The sequence below is a fragment of the Pinus tabuliformis genome, chromosome 9 (genome assembly GCF_031772625.1).
Source record: "Pinus tabuliformis cultivar Carrire ecotype Pingquan chromosome 9, CPIR1, whole genome shotgun sequence".
Lineage (NCBI taxonomy): Eukaryota > Viridiplantae > Streptophyta > Pinopsida > Pinales > Pinaceae > Pinus > Pinus tabuliformis.
Window position 1 is genome coordinate 1,998,286,313 of NC_142307.1, and position 19,258 is coordinate 1,998,305,570.

A 19,258-nucleotide genomic window follows, 5' to 3' on the forward strand; every position below is an offset into this window, starting at 1 on the left:
CTTCCCTTTGCCATTCCCCTTGTCAGGTTCTGGCTCAGGGTCAGAACATGCATCTGATTCGGAAGCCTTCAACTCGGCCACTAGCGACTGCTTGGTCTGACACTCACTTGTGTTATGAGTGGGACTCTTGTGGAACTCACACCACTTTCCTGTGTCCTTCTTTGGCTTCGTGGTGTTGTTCTTTTCTTGCGGCTTCGACGGGTTGTCTTGGGTCACCCCGCCTTGGCTTTGTCCTTTGGGCTTCAGATTTGCAGATCCAAAGTCTCGCTTCTTCTGTTTGAACTTTTGCTCGATTTTGACAGTGTATCGGTATGTTGTGCCGAGTGAGGAAATGTTCAAGAACTCCATCTCTTCCTGGATGTATCTGTGTAGGCAGCCGTGGTATTTGAGTACCAGATGCAGCTCAGAATCTTTGATACCCAATTGTGTGCGAAGGGTATGAAAAATGTTTGTGAACTCCGACACATCTTGGTCTCGTCCCTACCGCAGTGTGGTCCATTTGATGTATTTGTCCTCATAGCTTTTGACAGGGTAGTACTGCTCCTTGATGGCATCCCGAAAGTCATTCCAAGTGGGTGCGGCTGAAAATAGTGAGCCTGTACTTTCATCCTTCTGCTCACAGTAGGTTTCCCACCAGTCCTTAACGTGGGGGGCTGCTTTGAGAAGAGCGAAAGCAATCTTTTCCCGACTTGAAAATTCATGAACAGAAAAATACCCATCTAGCAGATTTAACCATTTATCTACGGCATCTGCGTCTATTTGACCCTCGAAGATGGGGATTTCAAAATTAACTTGTACGTTAAAGGGTGTGGCATTTCCAAAGTAGCTGTTGGAAGCCGATGCGTCGCCTCTGGGTAGCCGCTGAAGGATCTGGGCAAAGTTGTCCATCATCGCGTTCCTTTGTCGCTCGAGGGCTTCTTTGAGCAAGATTTTGATAGGATCTCCTGCCCCCTCATTTTTCTTCTCATCCACCATGGGAGGTCATCGAGATTTGTGAGGCTGGTCTTGTAAAGGTTCGACCAGTTCAAGCCCTAACTCCTTATATCCCGACCTCGTTGGGGACATGCAAAGAAAAAAACAGAGAAAAAGCAGACCGCTCTGATACCATTGATCCGGATTTAAAAAGGAATGCAACAAATTATAGAGATAACCATATACACAAAGATGCAACGGAAATAATACTTCATTTCATTAATGGAAAATACTGAAATATGCTTACATCTAGAAATGGAAATAAACCAGCTAGGGCGATGGTAGCTTATCTCTGAGAAGAGATGTGTGGCTACATGCCTCTGAACTGTCTGAACTGTGTTACAATGAGGCTCGAAGGCCTATTTATTGTTGAGAAACAATGGAAAACCCTTCACATTCCAAAACCTAACCCTAGAAGATGAAATGCCAAATTGTGGGCCCCATTTATGGGTAAGTTGGTACATCAACTTCCCGGGGTTGCGAATTGGTTGTATTATCTCCGTTTGACGTGCATGATAGCCCGTTGGAAAGATCTCTTCAAGGACTACGACGGAAAAGATGATTTTTCAATAGAAAAATCGTTGGCGGTAGATTTCCCAAAAAACGTCGTTTAGGGCCTCAAAACAGCTCCGGAAGTTTAGGACCTGAAAAACTGCTAAAAATAGTAAACTGTGCTACAATTTAGGAAACTGAAAAGACTAAAAGAGATAGTTGTGGGGGTCCAAATGGGCTAGGTGGGTGGCCACCAACATCCACCTAGATAAAAGGCTAACTTCACATCCATCTAGTAAATTGGCCATATGCTATGGGTTGCTATGGCTAACACAGCTCTAATAGCATCCCACCTTGCTACTACAGCAAAGGTTTCACCATAGTCAATACCAGATTGCTAAGAAAACCCTTTGGAAACTAGCCTTGCCTTACGTTTCTCTATCTTTCCTTTCTCGTTCAGTTTTGTCTCAAAAACTCACTTAACATCAATGTTGGTTTTATCTATTGGAAGATCAACAAGATCCCATGTCTCATTCCTTTCAATGGCTTCAATCTCTTCATTCATGGTTTGTACCCAATTCTCTTCTTTCACTACCTCTTCAAAATAAGTAGGTTGGGACGATAACAAGACAAAGTAAGCTAGCTGATCCATTGCATCACATTGCTCATATATTTCCCTCAAGCTCCTTGTTTTTCACCAGAGCTACTGACTCACGGTTGGAAGGACTATTTCTCTAATTTTTTATTGAAACTATTAACTCCGCAAGAAAAATAACTATTTTCAATCTATTCTTCTTGTCTTTGCACCTGTAAACTTGGCAATCTTGGTGAAGTGTCTTGCTTTCCTAAACTTTCTACCTGTTCATCTATTTGGAGAGATGGATTTTGGCTACCCATTGTTTGGTTTTCTTTCTCACTCCAAGATTTGGGCTCTAAGAATTTGACATCCCTACCCACCACAAATTTCTTGGTCACTAAGTTATATAGTCTATAGGCTTTGGACTATTCACTATACCCAATGAAGAAGCACTTTTCACTCCTGTCAAGTTTTCTTCTTAGCTCTTCTAGAACATGTGCATAGGAAATAAAACCAAAAATTTTGGAGTGAGATTCACTTGACTTTGTGCCACTCCATGCTTCTTGAGACGACTTACCTTTCACATTGTTTCTTGGAGGTCTATTCAATATGTAGACTGAACAAGCAACAACTTCAACCCAAAACTCACTGGACAAATTTGTAGATCTGACCATGCTCCTTACCATGTTCATGATGGTTTGATTCTTCCTTTTAGCCACTCCATTCTTCTATGGAGAATATCTGGTGGTGAACTACCTTTTAATTCTCTTCTATCTGCAAAAATTTGCAAACTCCTTTGAGTCATACTCTCGTCCATCTAATTTGAGCACTTTGACAAATTTGCCACATTGTTTTTCTACTACAGCGTTAAATTCTTTGAACTTTGTGAATGTTTCATATTGATTTTTGGGAAATATACCCAAACTTTCCTACTAAAATCATTAATAAATGCTAGAAAATAAAAACTTTCACCAATGGACTAAGTTTGCATTGGTCCACATAGATCTGTGTCGACTAGTTCTTGATCCAGATTGGACCATTATATTATTTTTCATCCATTTTGAAGCTTTCAAAGTGGAAAAAGTGGAGGAATTAGCTCATAGGACCATTTTTACTGATGCCTCCCAGTTTGGAAAATTGTGGTTTGAAATATTCTAGAAGTAGTTTGAGGCATCAAGTGGCATTTTTGGAGGGATAAAAACTTTTCCGCTTAAGTGAAACACACCCTAGTGCTATTCTACACACAAATACCTTTCCAATAGTGCAAGAATAGCTTCAATCAGACTTCATATGCAAAAGTTATGCTACCTAGAAGTTGACCTTCATGTTTTGATGACTATGATTTGAGAGGATGCCACATCAACCCCCATTTGTTAATGGAAAAGGGGCTAGCCACGTTCATGATGAAGAAGACTCTAGAAGAGTCAATATTGTAACTCTAGTTAAAATTTGAAGGAATCAAACTTAACCACTACTAGGCTATCGGATTCTGTTATAACCGAGCCACTACAAATAACAGGGGTTCCATTATACTCGAGGACATTTTGTTCCACCGATGATCAAAGTAGTCAAGGGTGGATAGGGGGAGAGGAAATAGAGAAGGTTTGTACAATGTAGCATCCCACAAACCACAAGTCTCACTTCTTTGTACTTGCATCCATTTCATTCAAAGAAAAAGAGAGCAGAGAAACCTCACCTTCCAGTTGGGTTTTCTCCCGAAAGGGTTTCCCGGGTCATATCTTGTGTTATTGTGGTTTGTGACCAATTATTTTATTTGTTCTCTATTTTCTACATGATTATGATTTTGCATGCATACACAATAAACAGTAATTAACATATCCAAAATCTAAGGAGAAATAAACCCCTGTGGTGTAGATTTCAGATTTTTTTAATATATTTTAGTAGATCTATTGTGACGAACTATCTAGTGGAATATCCACGGCAATTTATGGATCAGTTGTAGATGCTCCTTGGCTCTATAAGAGACTTTTGGAAAGCTACCTCTTTGATATTTTCCAAGAATACAACTTTCACAAGGGCTGGCTTGTCCATTCAATATAGTAGTCCTTTAACCATTTGATTGTTTTTTCAAGTGACTAAGACTCCTAAAAGGTAAGTGACCATATCTAAGATGCCACAACCAAGTCTCATATATGATTGAGACATTTTTTGCATATGATTATGACAGATTTACACATCTCAGATTCAATGAGAACATTCTATTCTTGGTTATTTGAACCTTTGTAATCAGCGTTTTAGTAGGTGATTTATCTAAGATTACGCATGTGGAGTCCTTGAATCTAACATCATAACCATTTTGACTCAATAGTCCTATACTTATCAAGTTATGTCTAAGATTAGGTACTTAGAAGACATCAAGAATATCATTCTTCTCATTTTGTTTGGTTGAGGTTGACATAACACCTTTACCGAAGGCTTTGACTTGGTAATCATATCCTAAAGTAATTTCACATTTAATAGAGCTATCAATACTAGAAAACAACTTTTTGTTACCTATCAAATGATTGTTGCAACCATTATCCAGTAACCAAAGATCCTTGTTGTGATCTTCAGTGATTTGACATGAGATAAAAAAGGTCTCAGATGTTCTTTCTTCAGTGTTGGAGACATCAGCTTTACCCTTGTTTAGATCTAACTCTTATTTTTGCATTCACTTTCATAGTGTCCATACTCTTTGCAGTGGTAACATTGAACTTTGGTTTTGTTTTTCCATCTTTTGTCTCTCCAACTCTAATTTTGAGAGTGTTTAGGCCGATTTGACTATTCTGATGTTGTTCTTTCTTTTGTGTGATGATCACCCCTACCTCTTTCACCTATGTCTCTATCTCTAGCAATGGATGTTTGAGTTTTGAAGGCATGTTCTAAAGATTCCTCTTCCATGTTGACTCTTGATTCATCAAACAAAAGAGATCTCATCAATTCTTCCACTAGTTAAAATTGGCAACTAGGGCCAAACTCCATGTGGGTCATATTATTTATGGAAGCTGATATTTTTCTTGGATCCCTCTCATTGGGAGCTGTATAATTGATCTAAACATCATCCAATTCCGATAAGTATTCATGGAGTTATGAATTTAGTTGTGTTATAAGACAATTCGTCAAGGTTGGCAAGCAACCAAATAACACCCACATGTGCTCAGCATTTTAGTATAAAAATAGGTGGCTTGCTAGTCATTTGTACACACTCTTCTTGTGATCTCTTCCTCTCCACTTGCCTTTGGGTTTTGGTGGGAGGATAGATCCTAAGAGATATGATGCCATAAGAAGAGTTGCCCTAGATGCTGCCATGGGGAAGAAGGATCTACGCAACTCCTAGAAAATGATGCCCTAGCTCTATGTGCTCTAGATCTAGGACATTGTCATGGTGAAGCTGCCTAAGACAAAGTCATGTTGAAGCTGACCAAGTGACAAGCAGATTTGGAGGGTTGTTCAAGGACTGTTGAGAGGAGTTTAGGGTTGCCCAAGTGCCCTAACCAGAACAGTTAGGAACAACAAAGTGACAAGCAGATTTGGAGGGTTGTTTGAGGACTGTTGAGAGGAATTTAGGGCTGCCCAAATGCCCTAACCATAACAGTTAGGAACATCAAAGTGACAAGCATATTTGGAGGGTTGTTCGAGGACTATTGAGAGGAGTTTAGGGCTACCCAAGTGCCCTAACCAGAACAGTTAGGAACAGCAAAGTAACAAGCATATTTGGAGGGCCATTCGAGCACTGTTAAGAGAAGTTTAGGGCTACCCAAGTGCCCTAACCAGAACAATTAGGAACAACAAAGTGACAAGTAGATTTGGAGGGTTGTTCAAGGACTGTTGAGAGGCGTTTAGGGCTACCCAAGTGCCCTAACTAGAATAGTTAGGAATAGCAAAGTGACAAGCAGATTTGGAGCAGTGTTAGAGGTGTGTTGGGTCAAGGATATTGACCATATTTGGATCAGATTCAGAGCATCCTGTGGGAGCCACGTGTTGGGTTAATATGGAGTGTTGAATACCCCAAAGGAGTGCAGCATGATGTGATGGATGCAGTAGTATGGTATATTGCAGCAGGATGGTGCAGTAAGGTGCATGGAACAACATGTTTAGATGCGGAAGTTGTATAGTAGCAAGCAATGTAAGGGACAACAAGCTAATACATGGGACAGCTGCAAGCATGGTGAAGCATGGACAGCAGCAAGAATCTTGGGACAGTTGCAAGCATGGTGAAGCATGGATAACAGCAAGAAGCATGGATAGCAGCAGCACGGTAAAGCATGGACAGCAACAAACACAGTGCTACAAGTACATTGGGACAGCAATATAGTACTTGGTGCATGTTCTGAAATGGGGACCTAAAGGCTTCTTGTCAAGCTTACAAGAAACTCTCCCACTCCAAAGCTTATATATTCCCAAGATCTATGCTTATAATTGATGATTTACGGTATTAACAACTTGAAATAGGTGTATGCTTTTGTTTTCCTTTAATTGTTAAGTGCTTATGTTCATTTTCTTATGTTGATACTTAAATACATGCAACAGTAAATAATGCAACAATTAAGCAAACACATAAGATAACAATATAATTAGGAGTTCACCCAAACCTCTTGGGCTACGTCTCCATGAACTCTAGTCAACTCAACTAGGCTCTCTGGGATTATGGTAATCTTTCTTTTACAAGTTCCACACTCAACTCCATTGGTTTACAATTGAACCTATGGGTTTAGAATACCATTTTATCCCGTTGGCTGTCCATACTATGCAGACATATCTAGGCTTTCTCTAGACTAGATTCCTTCAATCAGCGCTCTAAGCTATCTTGATCTCTAGCTTGCACCAACTCCCTCAGAATTCTTTCACTGTCTCTGGAATACCTTCTTCTATCTTCAGCACACTCTGAACACTAGTAATAGCTAGATCATTTCGATCTCTTTGTTGTTCTCTCAACTCTGGCTCTGGCTTTTGGCTCTAGCTCTGGCTCTCGGCTCTTGGCTCTCGCTCTGGCTCTTGGCTCTCACTCTAGCTCTGGCTCTCAACTCTGGCTTTTGCGAGCTTCTGGGTTCACTTGACCTCCAAGCGACTCCCATCAGTTGAGCTCTCTAATTTCGCTCGACCTCCAAGCAACTCCAAGCCCTCCTCTTTCAATTGTGCTCTTTAGCTTCTGTGAGGCATCCTTCTGACTCTGCAGTTGCCTGTCCATTTCTCTGTGTGTAATCATTACTCTGCCTCTGCATTTCTTCGACTGGACTTCTTGATCTCTGGCTCTGTGGCTCTGCGACTGGCCTTCTGGCTCTGTGGCTCTGTGGCTCTGCGACTAGCCTTCTGGCTCTGTGGCTCTGTGGCTCTGCGACTGGCCATCTAGCTCGCTGGCTCTATGGCTCTGCGTATTACATAATGCATCATTGTTACAAAAATTCCACATTACAACGTGGAACCAAACGTTGTAGGAATAGGGACCGTTTCACAATGAAAAGGAACAGGCAGCCTTTTTCCAGAACAAAATCTGTGAAATAACGCATATTTCGTTCATAACGAAAATACAAAGGAATACACAGAAAAACTAATGAAAACACATCATTGAGCGTTTAACTGGACTTCAAATAATATAGAATCACCCCTATAAACCTGTCAGGTCTGTGTTCTTCATTGCTCATCGCAAATCGCATTGCATAAGGCAAAAACCCAATTACACAGAAATACAAAGAAATCCCGTAAATCCAGATTTCAAATATTATGAAATCACGTCCATAACCTTATCGGGTCCGGCCTTTATCGCATGTCACAATCGCACATTGCATTAGCATGGCTCCTTTGTACTGATCATCAATCGCATATCGCAATCGCATGTTGCAAGTCGCAACGGCCCTTATATCAGGGATTCGTTGATCACCGATTGCCGATATAGGTGCATCGCTATCGGCCCCAATCGCATGTCGCATATCGCAATCGCAATGGCCCCGAGGTCTTCCTTTTGACTATGCCGATCTGCCAATCCATCGATATCGCGATCACTAGTCGCACTGTTTTGGGCTCCGATATCGCGTGAAGGCCTACCTCCGATGTGATATGTCGAAGGTTGCTATTAGGGAGTCCTTCCATCTCTGCTAAAGTCCTCCCTTTAACCTTTCGATGCGATTTTTCCATAGAAAGCCTTGATTCCTCTTAAGTCCTGTTTAATAAGAAAATGCCTTCTTTTCAAAGGACAATGGGCAATTTTCTTTTTATAATATCTCCTTCATCCGAAGTCTGTTTTAGCCCATTCAAATTGCGTTAGATTCAGAATGAAGAGATCTATGCAATGAGACTATTTGCAAGAGCATCCTTTGATGATGCAGGAGCATTCAACCCAACAAAAAATCATTGTAATTAAGTAGACGTAGGGGGTCATGTATTTTTAGGAAGTTGGATTCCTAAGTGATAAATTGATGTAATATTAGGCTTTTGAGTGAATAAAATAGTCATTAATTAGATAATGAGAGATGTTTGTAAATGCTCTCAAATAAATGAGAACATGAGTGGGCAATAATGACAAAGAGTCTAAAGTCAATTAGAACTCTTTAAGCAGTTCCATGATTCAAGGAACTAAGGAGAGCTCTTAGGAATTAAATGGAGATTAGAAGTGGATGTAGAGGATAGAGGATTTAGGAGTCAATTCAGTAGATTTAGGAGTCGAACCAGGATTAGTTCAACGAACCTTTCTGGTATAAATGTAAGCCTACAGGCAGAGCTCAAGAGGAGGCCACGATTTTAAAGAACAGGCCTATGAGAGACAGAGGTCTCATTTTGTAATCATTGTTGATACTTATTAATACAATCAACTTAATTTCCAGTTGGAATGTGTGTTTCGAGTGTTGAATTGTAGGTGAATTCGTAGGTTCTGTAACAAGGGTTGCAGGCAAAGTTCTGCAGAACACACAGAGGAAGAAAATGATACAGAGATTTGTAATGGATCATTAAATCCATTTGAAGGATCTAAGAGGATAGTGATCAAAGGAGCATGCGAAGTTAAGCCAGGAGAAATAGTGCGCAACGAAATATCAGAGGATGAGAATCTTTGAAGAAAACTGAACCGCAAAGGAAAATTGAAGAAATAGCGTAAAAATGCAAGTGGAAGGAAGATCAGTGAAGTGAAGAAAGAATGAACAGCAACCGTTAGATCTTATAGATCAACGGCCAGGATCCAATCGCAGAGGAGACAGAGAAAGATCGCATCGGTGAACTTTAACAAAGGAAGGCGGTTTTGTAATAGTGAAAGTGGATTTCGGGCGGCCTCAAAACCGTAAGTGGTATTGAGTGCGGCGCACCCGATTCCACTGAGTGTGTGCCACGTAGCAGTGAGCAGAGTGGAGAAACCGCTTCATCGGGTGATTAAATCCCATGGGTATTATCAACTCGAAGCCAAATGTGAATTGTCAAATCTACAAAGTAAAGATCAACGACATAGATTAAAAGGTAGGTTGTCCGATCGAGGATCGGCGTATGGAAGAGACTTGCGATAATACGAAGGGCCGATGGATGAGCAGACCCGATGTTACTTAGAGCTACGCTATATAAACTTTGAAGTCCACCTTATATGGTTCGGGTTGGAAGTTTAATGTATTTCCTTTGTATTATGTTAAAGTGTTGCGCCGAGTGTTTAAAGGCTTCGATAGTCGCATATCGGAATCAGAGGATGATGAGATATACATGTGTTAAAGAACTGTGGAGGAGCCGATAGCCGATAAGCGGAGATTGGAGATTGGACTTATTAGAGTTCGGAGATGAGTGCTATGGAAAGGAAAGCAGAAGATGGACCCAATGATAACTATAGATGCGGCTTATGATATTTTAAGTCTGGCTCTATGTTCTGGCGGGTTTTCCCTTTGTTTGGGTATGTTTCCTTTGTAAACAGGATAGTAAGAATTAAGCGTCGATAGTTTATTTCGAGAAGTAATATAATTGCATATCAGTAAAATGGAAGGATGGGTATTAAGGTGAACCGTGGAGTAGCCAATTGCAATCAGTGATAAAGGTGGAACCTTGAGAAGTGTGCAGAGACCATACTAAAGGCGGAAAGGTATGTTTTGTGAGCATTTTCCTTTATAAATGGTTTTATAAGGAAAAAGCGCCTTATAAAGGTTTTATGTGTAAATATATATATATATTAACCAATGTATTTAAGAGGGAAAGATTGATATATATGCGGCTTATGGGTTTTATAAAGGACTGAAGAGGGTTTTAATTCTTGATAGAAGGAATTAGAAGGAAGGCTTTAATAAAGTCTTATATGAAGGTTACAAAGGGTTAAATAGTCTCAATAGGAGATTTAAGCGGGGTGATTGAGTTCCGATACAAAGGAACCGACAAATGTATTTATGCATATTTATGCATATTGTGGGTATGTGTGGGGGTAACCCTGCATCATAGTGGTATCAGAGCAGAATGAAATTGAAACAATCGGTTAAAATAGAACAAAGAAATTCTATGAGAAATAATTGAGAACAGAATATGTGTTAAGGTTTTTACGCAGGCAAGGAAGGATCAGATTCTAATCTTATAGAAGGAAGGCACATAGAGGTGACGTGTAGGAGAACTTACAGATGCAAGAGACAGAGGAAATCCATACAAAGTACAGATGGAATGGTGAAACAAGATCCTGCTGAGATCTTGAAAGTGAGGTAATATGTTCTATTTTAAATTGAGAATGTGTGTTTATATACTAATACACATGTGACAGCAAGAGAAGCTGTGAGAGGAGAACCAGATGTGTTCTTAAAGACAGAGTAAGGAAAACACTCTGAAGGAAAAGTGGCAGTGAACTTGAAGAATCCAACAAGAGGCTGGATATAGAGAGAGGAAAACTGAAGTGTTCTCAAGAGATTGCAGAAGATTAGAAGGACCAAAGGTGTTGCTCAAGAGGAGATTCCAGATAGAGGACCTGTGCTTACCAAACGACTGAGTGAGGAGAGCTTAGTGATGTAATATTGTAGTGAGGAGGACTCACTGTTGCGGAGGCTTGTTGCAGATGAGTAAGAAGATCATGAAGAAAGAAGAGGAGAAGATGACTACTGATAGTCATAGCAGAGGTTCAGAGAAAATCCACAGCAGAAGAAAGATGAAGAAAGAGGATGCCAAGGCAAATGGTAAGAGGATGAGTCAAGAGGAAATTGATAAAGAGATTGTAGAGTTAAAAGAACAACTCGATGCATTAAGGAGGATACTTGAAGAAGACCAGAGACTAGGTTGGGTCTTGAGGAAGAAGCCAGTAAGGTGGCATGAGATGCAAAGAAGGCTACAGCAGAGGCAAGTAAGGTGGTTGATGGAAAAACTCAAAGAAGCTGAGTTGGAAATGGAAATGGAAGAGTTCATTTGTGAACCAAAACAGGGAGAAATTCTGGGAGAGAGTGAAGATGAAGACTTGAAGACTGAAACTTCAAGTGAGACCAAAGGGTCACATGGTTTTAAATCTAAAAATTTGTGTATATTTGCAGGTGAAACATGTAAAGAAGGACAATTTGCTGATATTTTCATAAAGAAAGAAGAAGACAAGCAGAATCCAAATTCTGTTTTGGAAGAAGATGAGATAGATAGGTTTCATATGCAGTTGGGGGAAGATATCAAGTAACCAAGTGAAGGGCTTGATGAGATTGGAGAGGAGAACATCAAAGAATTTCTGAATCATATGAAGGATTTAGAACAGCAAGAAGATATGATGGCTGAGACATCAAGTGGGACCATAGAGTCTTATGTTTTTAACACTGATAGTTTGTCTGTGGATGCGGAACAAATACAAGAGAATGTTAATGCAAATGGTGAGACAAGGATAGCTCTTGGAGAAGATAGACAGCAAGAGACTGAAGGCAAACTTGAAGCAGAAACTATGTTAGCTAAAAACATAGTAAAGGATCATCAATTCACTATGATGATAGGCACAGTGGAAATAGCCATGGAAGCTGTTGAGGAAGAAGGACATCTACTAAAGGATGTTAAGAAGGAAGAAACCTATGCAAAGGATTTAACCTTGGCAAAAGGAACACTAACAAAGGAGTGTTTTGCAGAGGATGAGCAATCTTTTGAAAATGTCAGAAGTATGGAAGAGTATCTTTCAAAAGATAAAAACTCTGAAGTAAAAGAGGATGGAGAATGTCTCTTAAATGAGAGAAGCAGTGATTTATTGTAGCAGAAAGAACTTAATAATGCATTGATATTTGAAACTGTGACAACATAGGAAGAATTTCTTGTGAAAGAAGGAGATGAAATTCAGTCTGAAGAGCTGATATGTGAAGCAATAGTTGAGACTATTGAACCTTGTGATTTTCAAATTGATAATTTGTTTATAAATGCAGGAATTATAAGTGATGATGAAGTACTTATGAAGTGTCACAGAGAAATTGCATTGCTGGAATATTTGCTAGAAAATTCAAAGTATGACAGTGTGATTGCAGAAGAAGGAGTTCACTACAGTGGACAAGAGCAGAAAGACATCATTAAAGCATATGATGTGGGGGAGAGACTAGTTAACAGTCTCATGAATTCTTTTGAGAATTCAAAACAGCGTACTAATGTGATGATAGATGAGAAAGAAACAGAGCAGAAAATTGAATTGTTGCCAAAGGAAGATAAGGCACAGAAGCCTTATGTTTTTAATTTTAAAAAGTTTTTTGTGAGTGTAGATTTTATTGCAGATGTTGGAGGAAATTCGGCACAGATGAACAACCAAATAAAGATGAAAGAAGAAGATTATGTGAAAGGATTTAATTCATGGAACAAAGATGTTAAATTACTGGAGAGAGAGTTGGGGAGTCATGATTCAATCATGAAAGAGGGTAAGGATGATAGGGAGGCAGCCAGCATAGGAGTCACAACAAAAGTCAGCATAAGATTCAACATAGAAGTCAACATAGCAAGCAAGGCAAAAGTTGGAACAAGAGAAAAAGAAGAAGAAAAAGTAAACTAGTAGCTACAAAGAGAAAGTAACCAGCAGCAGTTTAAAGAATTAGTGGATAGCAACAACAACCTAAAACAAAGAGGAGATAGAAGTAAGAAGAAGAACACGGACCAGTCCAAAGATGTGCTGGAAAAAGAAATTGAAGAAATGTGGAAATTGATGATGAAGCAGTCCAAATGGAGGAAAATGGTAGCAGCAGGAAGCAAGATCAATCAGAACTTGAACCTGATTGACAAGAAGAAGAAGATGGAGCAGAAGATAGCAAAAGTGCAGCAGCAGCAAGGGAACAAGACATTTGGACAGTTACAACACAAAGTGTGGGATCCAGGAAGATAAAGATCAGAAGACACATGATCAAGAGATCATGAATATTTTCTACTTTGGGAGTCTGATGTAGGAGCATTCAACCCAAGAGAAAATCATTGTAATTAAGTAGACGTAGGGGGTCATGTATTTTTAGGAAGTTGGATTCCTAAGTGATAAATTGATGTAATATTAGGCTTTTGAGTGCATAAAATAGTCATTAATTAGATAATGTGAGATGTTTGTAAATGCTCTCAAATAAATGAGAACATGAGTGGGCAATAATGATAAAAGAGTCTAAAGTCAATTAGAACTCTTTAAGCAGTTCCATGATTCGAGGAACTAAGGAGAGATCTTAGGAATTAAATGGAGATTAGAAGTGGACATAGAGGATAGAGGATTTAGGATTCAGTTCAGTAGATTTAGGAGTTGAACCAGGATTAGTTCAACGAACCTTTCTGCTATAAATATAAGCCTACGGGTAGAGCTCAAGAGCAGGCCATGATTTTGAAGAACAGGCCTGTGAGAGACAGAGGTATCATTCTGTAATCATTGTTGATATTTATTAATACAATCAACTTAATTTCAAGTTGGAATGTGTGTTTTGAGTCTTGAATTTTAGGTGAATTCGTAGGTTCTGTAACAAGGGTTGCAGGCAGAGTTCTGCTAACACACATAGGAAGAAAATGATACAAAGATTTGTAATGGATCATTGAATCCATTCGAAGGATCTAAGAGGACAGTGATCAAAGGAGCATATGAAGTTAAGCCAGGAGGAAGAGTGTGCAGCGAAATAGTAGAGGACGAGAATCTTTGAAGAAAACTGAACCGCAAAGGAAAATTGAAGAAATAGCATAAAAATGCAAGTGGAAGGAAGATCAGTGAAGTGAAGAAAGAATGAACAGCAACCGTTAGATCTTATAGATCAACGGCCAGGATCCAATCATCAAGGAGATGGAGAAAGATCGCATCGGCAAATTTTAACAAAGGAAGGCAGTTTTGTAATAATGAAAGCAGATTTCAGGCGGCCTCAAAACTGTAAGTGGTATGGAGTGTGGCGCACCCAATTCCACTAAGTGCGTGCCACGTAGCAGTGAGCGGAGTGGAGAAACTGCTTCATCGGGTGATTAAATCCCATGGGGATTATCAACCCAAAGCCAAATGTGAATCGTCGGATCTAAAAAGTAAAGATCAATGACGGAGATTAAAAGGTAGGTTGTCTGATCAGGGATCAGCGTATGGAAGAGACTTGCGATAATACAAAGGGCCGATGGATGAGCGGACCCAACGTTACTTAGAGCTATGCTATATAAATTTTGAAGTCCGCCTTATATGGTTCGGTGTGGAAGTTTAATGTATTTCCTTTGTATTATGTTAAAGTGTTGCGCCAAGTGTTTAAAGGCTTCCAATAGTCGCATATCGAAATCGGAGGATGATGAGATATACTTGTGTTAAAGAACCATGGAGGAGTTGATAACAGATAAGCAAAGATCGAAGATAGGACTTATCAGAGTTCGGAGGTAAGTGTTGTGGAAAGGAAGGCGGAAGATGGACCCGACGATAACTATAGATGTGGGCTTATGATATTTGAAGTCCAGCTCTATGTTTCAGTGGGCTTTCCCTTTGTTTGGGTATGTTTCCTTTGTAAACAGGATAGTAAGAATTAAGTGTTGATAGTATATTCCAGGAAGTAATATAATCGCATATCGGTAAAGTGGAAGGATGGGTATTAAGGTGAACCGCGGAGTAGCCGATTACGATCAGCAATAAAGGTGGAACCTCGAGAAGTGTGCAGAGACCATACTAAAGGCGGAAAGCTATGTTTTGTGATCATTTTCCTTTGTAAATGGTTTTATAAGGAAAAAGCGCCAAATAAAGGTTTTATGTGTAAATATATATATTAACCAATGTATTTAAGAGGGAAAGGTTGATATATATGTGGCTTATGGGTTTTATAAAGGACTGAAGATGGTTTTAATTCCCGACAGAAGGAATTAGAAGGAAGGCTTTAATAAAGTCTTATATGAAGGTTACGAAGGGTTAAATAGTCCCGATAGGAGATTTAAGCGGGGTGATTGAGTTTCAATACAAATGAACCGATGATAAAAAGGCCTTAATCATTTATGGTTTGAAGATTTGACTCCTTTGAGAGTCAAATACCTAGGACAAATGTGTTTATGCATATTTATGCATACTGTGGGTATGTGCGGGGGTAACCCTGAATCATTTGACTTTCATTTTCCTCTGTGAGGAATATTCATAGACTTAGAAGTCTATGTTAGATCCATTTTGGATCAGTGCAGCAAGGACACAAAGCATCAATGGTGCAGCAAGCACATGGGTGACAGCATGGTGCAACCGTAGCACTAGGTACAGCAGTGCTAAACACTGGGACAACAGCAGCATGAGGTCCAGCATTGTGATGATGGGTGCAGCACAGTGAGGTGCAGCATGATGACGAGATGTAGCACAATGATAGGTGAAGGAGTCACATTAGATAATCAGTTGAAGCATCATGCCTTCAACTGATCTCACGTATCATCTTCCTAGAGATGATCTATGCTCTTATCTAGATAAGTCAAAGTGTTGACTTATGTTGTAAATGTACTATCTCTCTCTCTCTCTCTCTGTTGAACTGTTGAAGAACATATAAGAAGAATTGATCAAGGGTTTCCCCACATTGGGGTTTGTCCCTCGCTAGAGCCACATCTTGTGTCCTCTTGTCTTGGCTTGTCTTCTGCAATTTATATTTATGTTCTATCTGCAGTTTACTTTAATGCTGATGTGATTGCTAATCTGGAAAAGATATTGAGCTAACTGTGAAAATTGAAATAAATTGCTCTAGCATAGAACATACCTAAAATTAACACAACCACTATCCAGTAACCAAAGATCCTTGTTGTGATCTTTACTAATTTGACATGAGATGAAAAAGGTCTCAGATGTTCTTTCTTCAGCGTTGGAGACATCAACTCTACCCTTGTTTAGATCTAACTCTTTATTTTTGCATTCACTTTCATAGTGTCCATACTCTTTGTAGTAGTAACATTGAACTTTGGTTTTTTTTTTCCATCTTTTGTCTCTCCAACTCTAATTTTGAGAGTGTTTAGGTTGATTTGAATATTTTGATGTTGTTCTTTCTTTTGTGTGATGATCACCTCTACCTCTTTCACCTATGTCTCTATCTCTACCAATGGATGTTTGATTTTTGAAGGCATGTTCTAAAGATTCCTCTTCCACGTTGACTCTTAATTCATTGGACAAAAGAGATCTCATCAATTCTTCTACTATCAGTTTAGACAGGTCTTTGGACTCCTCTATGCCAATGACAACCATTTCAAATTTCTTAAGTAATTCTCTGAGAACCTTTTCAACAAATTCAATCTAATCTCCATAAATCCTAAGTTGATTCGCTAGTCCTATCACTCTGGTCATGATCTAGTCAATGTTCTTTGCATCCTTCATCTTTAAGGTTTCAAACTCTTTCCTTAGGGTTTGAAGCTTCAGAGTCTTCACTTTGTCATTACCCTAATATGCTTGTTATCAGGAAAACTAGTGTCCATTCAGAGCTACTAGCCCCACTAAGACGGGTAGCTATCTTAGAAACAAACAAACTAAAGTTACTTGTGTTTTCCTTTATGAGAGATAGATGAGAGAGAAGCAGAGAGTACCAACCTCAGTCTTTCGCTAGTCTCCTTGCTTGTTTCCTCTCTCCCTTGATAGAGCTTTCACCACTCCTTTCTCACTTGTCCCACTTCAAAGAACACCTGTAGAGTCAAGGCAACAAAATGCCATCAAAGCATAGAGATCTATAACCATAAACAATGTAGGATCAGATGTACAATAACCATACAAATGCATATACAAATACAAGATTCAGAGATATACAAGTATATGGAGGAAAACTCAAATAGCTTTATTGATAGAAGTAGTAGAAGAGAGAATTACAACCAAGCTATCTGATCTAGCATCATCCTCCCAGCATGAAAGCCCTCTCCACCTCATACAAAGCAAGATCACCCAACAATACAATGTCTTCAGAGAGAAACCAACAGCACTTCCTTACAAAATACAAAATTCCAGCCTCTTGATCTCTAGGATGAGGGATCCATATATAGATGTTTGCAGGAGAGTGAGTCAACTTCTAGGATTTTGATTAGTGTCATTTCACTGATATTTCTTGGTTCCACTTGGAGATTTCATGATCTCTTACTCATCCCTGGGCGAATTCAGAGAGACAAGTGTCATATGAGTAGTTTCTAGAAGATTCTTTGAGTTTCCACCTAGCAAACTGCTTCTGCCATTTGTCTGCTCTCACTCATCTCACCCTATAGAAGGGATTTTTAGTATGCATCGCACCCCCCGTGTGTAACAGGTGAGATGCATCGCACCCTCAGCATGGAGCAGTCTGTATGGTCCAGTTTTGACCAGTTCTGAGTAGTTTTTCAAGGATAACTTCTGGGAAATGATGTAATCAACTGACCTTGTTCCTTTAGGATATGAAACAACACTTTTAGGGGTTTAGAAGCCCTTGGTTTATGTACATATGTGATTGGGGTTGTAGTGCCCAAATATGTCCATAACAGTTGCCCCATAAAGCATGAGGTCGTAAATCTTCTGATGTCGGGTGAAATGCTTTACTATGAGGATCCGAGGTTTTTAGAACTGGAAGGTGACTTGTAATAAGATAAAATACAATACATTATCTTCATAATATTTTCATGATCTAGCTGAGGCGGGCATTCCCATGCTCAGCTTTATAAATTCATATTCATGTACATAGGACAGACAATCGTCTGTGTGGTAGACTGATGATTCTAGTAGAGCCATCATCCCTTAGTTTGGATGATTATCTGTGCAGCAATGACGTACATTTGATGTCTTTATTTTCTTGAATATATGGCAGCCCGGATTGATGAAACTAGATCCGGGGTATTCAAACTCATTTAATCTTCACCCGAAGTACAAGTTGATCCATGTGAAAAGATGTTCTCGACAAGAAGTGACCCGTCATAGGAGGGCCTTAATGAATCCCACATCTACGACACGGAATGAAGCAAATTATTTTGTGGAGGTGAAAACGATCTGATGATACAAGGTTCAGGGTGGCGGTCATGAAAAATGAAGAGTGAAGGTATTGCAGCGGATGAGGCGTTAGCTGGGTCTGTGAATTCTCTGAGCGACTTCTCTTGAACATATCAGCGACACTGAAATGGATTGGTAACGTTAACCCCAAAATGGATGGTACGGCAGACCAATGGTGATATGGCCGGTGAACGGAATAACCCAACCTGACTCAATCATGGTGATGGAGTGAAAGTGTCATGTTCAAGAGTGACCTTCTACCAATGAAGTTATTCAAGTTTTCTTCCCTTTTTCCACAGTCATTGCTGACCAGTACCTCTTTATTTTTGTCAAGCTTGAGGAGGATAGCATATGCTTGTTCTATAATTTTACCTTCAGGTAAACCTGTTGCTATGTTTTAACGAGCCTAGCGATAGTGAAACTCACTCTTGTCTGCATGGACAAGTTTGTCGCTATTGTTTTAATGAGTTTAACGACAAAGATAACTCGATCCTTTTCAATTTTAGAGAGTCTAAAAAGAGACGTAAAGGCAACTCCAGTAGTCATTTTTTCGTAATATAATCCCTTAAGTCTGAAAAAGTATAAAATAATACGAAAGGGATGACTTTTCAATAGTTTTAACGAGCCGAACATGACAAGCGCTTAATCTTTTTGTGTAATGATCCCTCAGGTACAAAAATATTAAAATCTACAGGAGGGATGGCACTTCCGATCGCTTTAATGAGCTGGAGAGGCCAATTGCTCGAAAATATTTTCAATTTTATGAGTCAGATGAAAAGAGCTTAAAGGAGACTGGTTTTTGAGGAACGAGTGATGTTTTTAGATAGCAACTGGTCCCAGGTAAGGTTTGGAACTTTTCAATCACAACAGTGTAAAGAAGGTGGCTAATAGAATCACTCGTTGCAGTTGTTCCT